This window comes from Leiobunum rupestre, chromosome 5, assembly GCF_980474605.1.
Source record: "Leiobunum rupestre chromosome 5, qqLeiRupe1.1.hap1, whole genome shotgun sequence".
Taxonomy (NCBI): Eukaryota; Metazoa; Arthropoda; class Arachnida; order Opiliones; family Sclerosomatidae; genus Leiobunum; species Leiobunum rupestre.
In genome coordinates, this window is record NC_143388.1 from 62,443,587 (window position 1) to 62,453,832 (window position 10,246).

The following is a 10,246-nucleotide window of genomic DNA, read 5'->3' on the forward strand; positions in this document are numbered from 1 at the left end:
TTTATTTAATGTGTATACATCTGACCTTCATTTTTATATAAAAAATGGTGTTCCAAACGAATATGCAGACTGTAGGGACCACCTATAGATGGCGATAGATTAATATATGACGTCACCATAAGTGACTAAAGGTAGTTTATATAGGGTTCCCTGGAGTAGGAAAAGAGGTAATCAAGTGAGACCACTCTTAGAAGCTAGACGTGCCCGTGCAAGAAACGAAGAACAGTAAAGGTGGAGGTATGAACTAATAAAGTGTTGAATAATAATTATATTGGCGTTTACCCTAAATTTAAATATAAGACGTGTAATCTCTCTGTAGTTTCATAATTTGCATTATTTGAAGGAGAGTTTATTACAGAAGATATCGCAATAGTAATTGCAGGTTTAAAATTAGACGAATTGGTAAAAAAGGCGAAGTTGACTTATATTGTTTAAATGAAAGCCTTAAATAGATAAAAACAAATGTGCTATTTTCGCCAAATAGAAAAATGAAAAAAGATGCCCTATGTGTTCGAACAATTTGAAATAATACGATAAAAAGAACGTATTCTTTCAAATATCTTGGCCTATGGATTGACGAGAATCGTACATGGGTCACGCATGTAGATTATCTAGCAAGTAAAGTAAAGTCAAGGTTATGGCTCTTAAGACCTTTACAGAATTCTGTTAGTGTTGATATTCTTAAACTGCTGAATGTAAGCTTAATTAAGTCCCTATTTGACTACGGTAGCCTCTTTTATAATCAAGCGACCAAAACTAACTTGCAAAAACTAAACTGTGTCCTAAATGCCGCCATAAAATTAATTGCAAATAAAACAAAATATTCATCTTTAACTGGGGGTAGTGAAATAGCCCAGATAAATAGCCTGAAGTTTAATTATTTCTATAGTCTTTATCAATTTATGTGTAAAGTGAAACAAGGAAATGTTCCACCATGTGTTGCCAAATGGTACCAAACTGAAATTAAGGGACCAATTACAACGGGTTGTTTAACGAATTTTTATGTAGAAACATGCTTTACCCTTAGGAGCAAGAGTGTAATAGCCACGACTATAAAATATTGGAATCAACTCCCCACTGATTTAAAATCAGCTCAATCCTTTAGTATCTTTAAAAGTCAAATATATCTATATATGCAGTGCTTAGAATTGTAAACTTATAATTTATTATTTATGTAATGTAACTTTATTTAACTAACTGGACCTGGACCCTTTTGTAAACAAGTTAAACTTAAAGGGGTTTCCAATAAAAAAAGCATTTTATTATTATTATTATTTTTATAACCTAGATGACGTACATAACACCCTGAGCACTCCAAAAACCTGCCCAACGTTTACGTAAAGTACACTAGATGTTTAGCTTTAGAAAATTAATTAAAACATGAGTAGTCTTGAAAATAATAGTTTAGAAATAAATATGAAAATTAAGGAATTATAAATTTTTAATGAAGTTTATATTGTTAGTTCAATATTGTTTGAATTTGGCATTGGGATGTCAAAAACTAAAGCCAAAAGATTGCATGTTAAGAAGAGATGCCCTCTTCAGCTCATGCCCTTGGACATATACTAACCGCATATTACTAACCCCTCCTAAAATAGGGCTTGCCTATTCTTCATCAATTAAGCTCTGTGATAACCACTAGCATTGTCATTAACTTATTGTCACCATATGAAACATACCAATTGTATTTTTAATTGTAAGAAACATAAGATTCATAGACATACGAATAGTACATAATAATACTAATATACATTTCTATTGAAATTTATCTTTAATATTAACATGTGCGGCTATTGCAAGAACTTGTTATAGTGTGCTCTAACAAGCGCTCACAATATAACAATTGTTATATTGTGAGCTCTTGTTAGAGCACACTATAACAATTTCAGTTAATTGTGAATTTTTAACCCCTGTCCCTAAAATGTTTTTCTGAGGATGGCCTACAAAGATGAGTATCAAAAGCAAATATAGCAACCCACATTTGAAAGCATCGCAAAAGAGCTCCATAGTGTTAAACTCTATACCATTAAATTTAACTACTTTGATCTGGGTTAAAACATAGAATTTATAAGAAAAAGATTCTCATCCTTCTGATTTAAATGTCTGCTGGAAAACCCAGAAGGATGTATGTTAGATGTTGTGGAAACTGAACATGAACTGGTAATTTTTTTGTCTTTTTTAATATTAATAAAGTAAATTACTGTTTTAATGCCTCAAACTATTTGTGGTTAAATTAAAATCATAATCCGGTACTCTGCTAAAAAAATTTAATTTAAGAAAGTGTTAATTAACAAGTAGGTAAATTAGCAGTTAATGGAAACTAGACTTGTGAATCATCTCACCTCCTTTTGGCAAAGTGATGTTTTTCAAGGAACACTAGAATGTTTCACCAATTCTTTCATTTTTTTAATTTTGCTTAAATTGATTTAGTAGTAGTATTTATAATAATAATACTAATTTTACGCTAAGGCACCACCTTAGGCGTAAGTCATCGAGCGACTTTTAAAGCCGTTAATTCAGGTGGCCGGGTTCCAATGCGTAGGAGGGTGGTGGCAAGCCCTGAAAGCCACGCGAGCCAACAGCTCCCTACACTTAACTATTACCGATAACCTCAACAAGTTTTTATGGAAGGGGAAACCGAAGAGCTCGGGGAAAACCTCTTAAACCAGTGGGGAGAGAACTTGCAAACTCAACGCAGAAGGAGTTGTTCCGAGTTTTCACCCTGTTGCATTAAGTTGGCAAGAAAATACTTTTAAGTTTGTAATTAGTTGGTTTTTAGTAGTCTAGTTAGTGTAAAGTTGTTTTTAGGTATGGTTTTAGTTAATATTAGTTTGTTTGTCTCAAATACAACATTTTTTTGTACATGAATGATTTATTAAAAGAAGTTTTTTAGTACTTTTAATTCTGGGTGATAACATTAATCAAAATCACAAAGTGTTGCAAGATTTATGGGTGCTTAATATTATCAGAATATTTTTTATATCATATCAAACTGGAAGCCAATCCGCATATGTCCACCTGAGTAAAAGGTTCCGAGTCTGTCTCGATCTGCAATAGATACAATCTGAATTTGGTCATTATCTATGGAAATGTAAGCGTATTTTTTCACTGTGTTGCTTTTTTGTGTTCGGCATTTCTTGTGTTTTATGATGCATCCATCATAGATGCTCAGTCCCAATTTACCTTAAGCATTAATGTGCATAACTTATTTGTACCTAGAACGTATATATGTATAAGAACGTTGAACAAAAGGCATTGCTTGGGCCATGATTTAATCTCTCTCAGAATAACTCCGCCGTAAAATCCGTGTGCAGCCCGCGCTTGAACTAGAAACGGTTTTAACCTGTTGAGTGTGCTGCACCTGGTTTTTTGGGCGGAGTTATTAAATCATGGCACCAGGCGCCAATTTGATCGTTCAACGTTCTTATACATGTATACGTTCTTGGTTGTACTTAAAAATAGACAAAATTTCAATTATTCTTGACAATTGTACTCATTAATTCTGCTATAGCTATAATTTATTTTTCTCACAGCTTTTCTAACTTATGTAACTTTTCTCAGTGTAATTTTAATTTAATAACATCATTTGCAAATTATAATATCAAGAAATTATTATAATTTCCAAAAATGAATTAGCATTTTTATTTCTTTATCTCACAATAAAAATAAATAAAAAATTTTCTTCGAAAAATAATGATACATTTTTATCACTTTAGGCTTACTCATTATATCCTTGCAGAGAGCCATAGATTGTCAAAAGAATCCAACTCACAAGTTCTCAAGCTAATATCCCCAGAGAAGAACAATGTAGTTCCTTAACAGATGATTTATCTCCTGGATCACAAATTGTACAAGGTATTACTTCAATATTTCAAAACTGGGAACCTCGTATGGTGATATCTAGAATTATGGAATTAGTGTTACCAGTATTTGAGTGATAATTGCACACTTTTATTGGATAAATTAAAACATAAGTTACCTTAGTTTTCTTCGTATTACAAGGAAATTATTGTCATTAAGTAAACGTGTGACTAGGTATACTTTCCAGTTTAAATGAAAATAACAAATTAGAATTACCTACAGTTGTAAGCGGTGACGTTTTTAGTTTCAATTAACAAAAGAATCCTATTATCATAATTTGTGACTTAAAGTTGTATTCATTTTTAAAACGTCATCAACACAACTTAATTTTAAGTACTTAATTTCCTGTTAAGTAAAGTGGTATTTTACATGTTTAAACAAGCTAGATCATGTTTCACCTGCAGTGAATTTCCCCAATACTTCTGAACGTGTTTTAAATGGTGAAAGTTCTTACAAAGTTGCACACCACTCACTTGCAAATTCAACTTCTATAGATCAGATTAATTCTTTTCACAGATGAGTTTTGAATGGAAAATAGACCTTTTCATAAATTCGCTATGATTGCCCAACTTGTTCTTGAAATTGTGCAGTCAAACCTATTAACGAATTAACTCGCTCTCTTTAGTGGGAGAGTAGGGGAAGCATTGTAGAAGTGAGGAAAAAACAGTAAACAAGAAGGCCACGTTAATTTATGGAAAGGACTATTGTGTGAAATTTACCACAATGCATTTTACAGTTGGATATATTTTAATATATATATATGTGTGAGAGTTACAAAGCTACAAAACAGTTTTAGATTTTTCAACATTTGGATGAAGTTCTTTCCACCAGGGGCACTACAGTCTTTGAGCTTTTTATTGTTTTGAAAAAACATGTTTAGATTTATAAACATGGGTATTGAGTGGCTGAGTGGTTAGCACTTTCGCCTCTCAGCAAGGGGGGCCGGGTTCGATCCCAACTTGTGGCACTGGATGAAAACTCGAAACTACTCCTTCTGTGTTGAGTTTGCAAGTTCTCTCCTAACTGGTTTAAGGGGTTTTCCCCGAGTTCTTCGGTTTCCCATTCACATAAAAATTTGTCGAGGTTAACGGTAATAGTTAGTGTAAGGAGCTGTTGGCTCGCTTGGCATGAAGGGCTTGCCACCACCCTCCTACCCATTGTAACCTGGCCACCTGTTTAAAAGGCAATATAAGTCGCTAAATGACTTGGTGATTATTATTATATTATTCAGTAGCGGCCCTAACAAGTTTTGCGGGTGTTTGAGATCTTTTTGTATACAATCGCTTATTCGTGACAGCACGAGGTTAGGTGCGTTTTGGTCTTGTGTTCACAATTTACTGGTCCCTATCTATTGTTGAATTTCTGGTGCCCCCCTCCCCCCCTTGTTTGTAAAATCTACAAACAAGAATCATTCGCTCCATGATAAAGATCGCAATTATTTAAAACTTCAACCTACAGCTGCAGTAAGTTTTCTAATATTTTTATGGACTTAAATTGGCAAGTTTGAAATTTTTAGTGTGTAATTTCTCTTTAATGACCTACATAATATGGTATACTAAGTATACCTTGATGGGAATTAGTCTTGTGCAATTTATGTAACATTTTGGCCACAAAAATATTTAATTCTGAAGTGCTAGACACTTATTGTGTATTTAGAAAGAGAAATTGTCAAAGGTTTTCTCTTTCAGCTGGATTTTATAAGAATTTTACTCCACTCCATTTATTGCATAAATTAGGTTTATTAATGTAATTTTTTTTATCATGCTTACAGGTGTGCACAGATCCTAAAGAGTCTGACAAAGTATTTGTTTCAAATTTAATTTTTTGACTTCAATTGCAGGGGAAAATAAATTTTATTTTTAAAAAAGGTTTTTTTGTTAATATGCTATTGCTAAGCTTAAATTTTTGAAAGTCTTGGCTTCTGTTAAACCTTTAAGAAAATTATATATGTGTACACTTGGAATGTCTACACAAGGCCAGTGTAGGCCAGGTGCCTCTCATAGGAGGCATTATAATGAATTCCAGACTAATTTAAGATTAAGCATTGTCTTGAATAGAAGCAGTGCACTTACAAACTAATTTAGTCTTTTTTCATCCATAAAAAATCTTCAATTTTTGTAAATAGTCCAGCTATGTAAAGAGCATTACAAATGTTTCTAAAACTTTAGTGTGACTTCGAATTAGGGTATCTTAATTGCATTCCCTGGTAAGTTAATTTTGTTGAAAGTGTCTTACATTTTTTAACGCGACAGCAGCCAGTCAATGATTTCAGCCCCTGCCTGTTGGTCAAAATCCATTTCAACTGTATACATATATTTTTTAGTTTGACCATTTCATGTTTAATATGTAATAAAAAGGTGTATTTAACCACTGAACAGTTTAGCCTTGGTTAAGGCTTAGCGGATATGTAGTATAATCAGTGGGTACCATGATTAAGAACCTTAACATTTGTGAATAGGAATTAGTGTTATATTTATATTTATTATGTTACTCATATTGCACCCTGATACTTACCAACAACAAATGAAATGTTAGTTGAAAAATACTTAGGCATCTGAATAGGGATCGACGCTAGTACTTATCTGTGGCAGGGCTAGTCACAACCCTCTCACGTGGTTTAAAATTCCCGGTATCACTATTTAAAGGGCCTCAGGACTGTTGCAATGAAGGTTATAAAAATAGCTTAATTATTTTTATTCGTTTGCGTTATATTTTTGCTTTAAAGATTTGTCCATAGTTTCCCTTACCAAAAAATAAGTTGGCTAAAAACCACTTAGGACAACTTGTATTTCAACTTGGTTTTCAGTTTGTATTTGGGACAAATGCCTACTTAAAAATAACTTAAATCCTCTTTATTAATCAACTTATTTCCAACTAAACCAGAATCAACATTTACATTTAACTACTTAAAACCAACTTAAATCCTACTAGGGAAACATCTAAAAACCAACTTAAAAATATTATGTAATTTCCTGACTACTAAAACCCAACTAATTATAAACTTAGCAAAAGCAGCATTTTCCTACCAACTGAATAACAACTTATTACCCCTTTAATAGAAACTTGAAATATGCTGACAACTTGAGCCTCCTTAATACCAACTCAATATCAACTAATAATGTGTATACAAACTAAATACAAACTGAAATCCAACTTATTTTTTGGTAAGGGTTATCATGTTATGAAAAAAGCTTTTATTTATAAATTTAAATTGATGTTCTTTTAAGTGATTATATGTTGCATATGCCAATACTAGAATTTGGATTAATGTATATTTTTTAATAAACAGGTTAAATCTGGTATGAAAAAAACCTACGGTGCTTTTTCTGAAGAAATATAACTTGTAGTGCTCACCTTATATTTATGTTATATAATTACACTGAAAGAAGCTCTTTCCTTAAAGAATTCATTACTTACACACACTGTCTAACATTCTCGCTTAGTCAAAATTGTTAATGGTTTTTGAGTTATGGTAGTTAATGCTGTAGAGTATGAATCCAATTTTTGATTAATTTGTAAAAATACATTGTTTAAAGTGTCGGCACTATAACAACCTAGGAAACCTGCAGTTTCTAGTTGAAACTAAAATCACAACTATTTTCCCAAGTACTTATGTCATGTTTTGTAACTTGTTTCATCTATGCTATGAAGTATTTTTCCTTGAAGATTTGTGTCAAAAAGAAATGTTATGAAAATACTTGTAGCAGCTAGTAGTATAAGTTTTTGAACTTGGTTTTTGGTTCTTTATGTAATGAAAAATATATCTTTTGAATTTAGCGTCTCTGATAATTTTCTTGTATTTTTAAATTTGTAATAAAGCCTAAAGGCATGCACTGCTTGTGTTTTTCTTCAATAAATATGATAGTTCCAATAAATTTTAAACATAGTACAGTGGAAAATCCGGTAAAGATGTTACTTTGACATTGTATCGACACATTCCACCATCTGTAAAAACATTGAAGGTGAAACACTGAATATTAAGTGAAAGTAAGTAATAAGACTAATAACTTTTCTTTAGCTCTTTGCTGTATCGACTGGTATCACAAACATTTTATAATTTGTGTATAATAAAAGAGCTATTGACTGTGTAGCCACCAAACAATTTCAATGATTAATAATTTTTATGAATAAATGTCAAGTCTGACCTGTGGATCTATCCAAAGTTGCTACTCTCAAACTCCGTGAACGGAAAATGGCCGGTTGCTTACACAGAGGCGTGAACGTAGAACGATGCTATAGCGACATTCCACCCAATCGTTACCTGCTATAACTACCATCGTATTTCGTTGCTTTTAGTGTCAGGTGGTAACAAATTTAGTTCACATATGAACATCGAGTACTCGTTTTTTTTTACTCAAACTCCACCTCGAATAAGTAATTGGAGAATACTCGTTGATTACCGCGTACCTAAATATTGCATATTCGGGTACCCAATTACTCAAATAAACTGCTCTCTAAACACGTCGAGTATTTATTTTTCCCATCGTCGTTGCTTCAAAGTTCAAAGAGGGGTTTTTACAACTTTCTGGGGGGCAATAAACAAAGTTATGGAAACTTTGGTTCATTTAAATTAAAGGAATATTTTTCAACATTGAAAGTTACTTCATACTCCTTTTAAATTTAATTTCATAATTACTTGAATAAAACCAGCTTCTAATCAAGTACTCGATAACCTGACTCATTAAAATTATTACTCAAGGTTTTTTTAAGTTACTCAACTCGAATAAGATAAATTTTCCCCTTTATCAAGTACTCGATTACTGGACTCGAATACTCGAAAAAAAATTAACACTTGATAACCGACTCAATTGCCTGAAACCACTAATCCAACAACCCTACAAATTGCTATGTCCACACCCTGTGAAACTCCTAAATTCGGTTTTTAATGCGTTAATTTCGATATTTAATTGGCAATTAAAGGGGAATTTTTGGCATCACAAAATTCCAGCAGCTTATGAATTACTACATACGATTTTTGGATATCCATTGGATATCATAAATAAAAATGGATTTGGATGTGTTTTTTAGATATGCATGGGATATTCTATGAATGAATAATTAGTGCTTGCTGGGTAATTATAGTTTTTATTTTTACATTTATTTTATTATTTAATTTTATATATTTAATACATTTCATAACTGTTAGTATAAACTGACTCATTGGTTGCATGCAAAACTCTTACGAAATAAATATTATTTTCCGATGGTATGCTTTTCCTGATGAAATAATTTAAATTAAGCTTAATTATAGGATCACTAAAATTTGTAATTGATCCTAATTTATAATATTACTGTTTATTTTTGTTTATAATATGCTTCCGTATTTTTCAGAATATCTTAGCTATTTATCTAAATTTAACTCAAACTGAGATTAATATCGATAAAAACCCAAAATATTTAAGAAAAAAAGTAGTCTAGCCCGAACTTTTATTTTCAACTTTTAACAACAACCATACCTCTCATTGAGGTTTTACAAATAAAACTGTTCGATCCTCCAATATTTTCTTTCTTCGCGTTTTAGAGTTTTTACAAGATTTCGCTTATAGTTTCATCTCAAACCCGTAGACTAGACGTGATTTATTTAGTTTTACATTCAATATTATTAATTTTAAATCAGTTTAACCATTGGAATTCAAAATTCCCGCCAAGATTTTCATTTCGAGGGTAGCTTAAATCTGCATTTAATAGTCTTAGGATCTCTAATTACCTTTGTAAATTGGGTTAGTTGGAAATATTTTCTATCGTTTCCGTAAATCGCGAAATTTCGCCCTTTCCGATGGTAATAAATTTCTGTGGAAAATTTACAGCACTAAATAATATAAACTAAATAGTTTTTAGGCTAAAGAAGTAGAAATAAAAAATTAATCTGCTAGAAAATAGCATTTAAAAATTGGACCAACGCCTGTAATTTCGTTCTTCACGCATTGCATAGACGTGTCGAGTGAAGCTCGCTACCAGTGTTTAGCTTAGTATTGCCTTCGCTATAGGACCCCTGTAAAGGTGTTACTTTTGCCGCATTTCGCTGCTCGAGGAGAAGTTGACATACACGTACTTTCAGCGAAATTTCGCGTTTTAGGAAAACGATAGAAAGGCTTCAAACTAGCCCAATTAATTTACAATTGAACAAGTAACTGTTTATAGTTGGTATTATATTGGTAGATATAAATAATTGAAAACTAATTAACTTATAATTTAATATATAAATAACGCGTCAAGTATAATGACTACATGCGATTTATAGGTAATTGAATACCAATAAACGAAAAAGTAATTGTTACTGATTGCAAAATAGATGCTGATTGAATGTGCTTGTTATGGATTTGAAACTGCGTGTACGTAATTGATGAATTAAATATTTCGTTATTATTGTAATCATTATACTAAT

The 10,246-nt window shown here is 31.9% G+C and overlaps 1 long non-coding RNA gene across 1 annotated transcript; it reads left to right on the forward strand.

Moving 5' to 3' along the window:
• Positions 1 to 1,868: 1,868 nt before the first annotated feature.
• Positions 1,869 to 7,640, forward strand: LOC149945549 (uncharacterized). Its single transcript, XR_016480910.1, has 3 exons — positions 1,869 to 3,855; positions 5,633 to 5,729; positions 7,151 to 7,640. It is a non-coding gene; the product is annotated as an uncharacterized LOC149945549 (long non-coding RNA).
• The last annotated feature ends 2,606 nt before the right edge of the window (positions 7,641 to 10,246 follow it).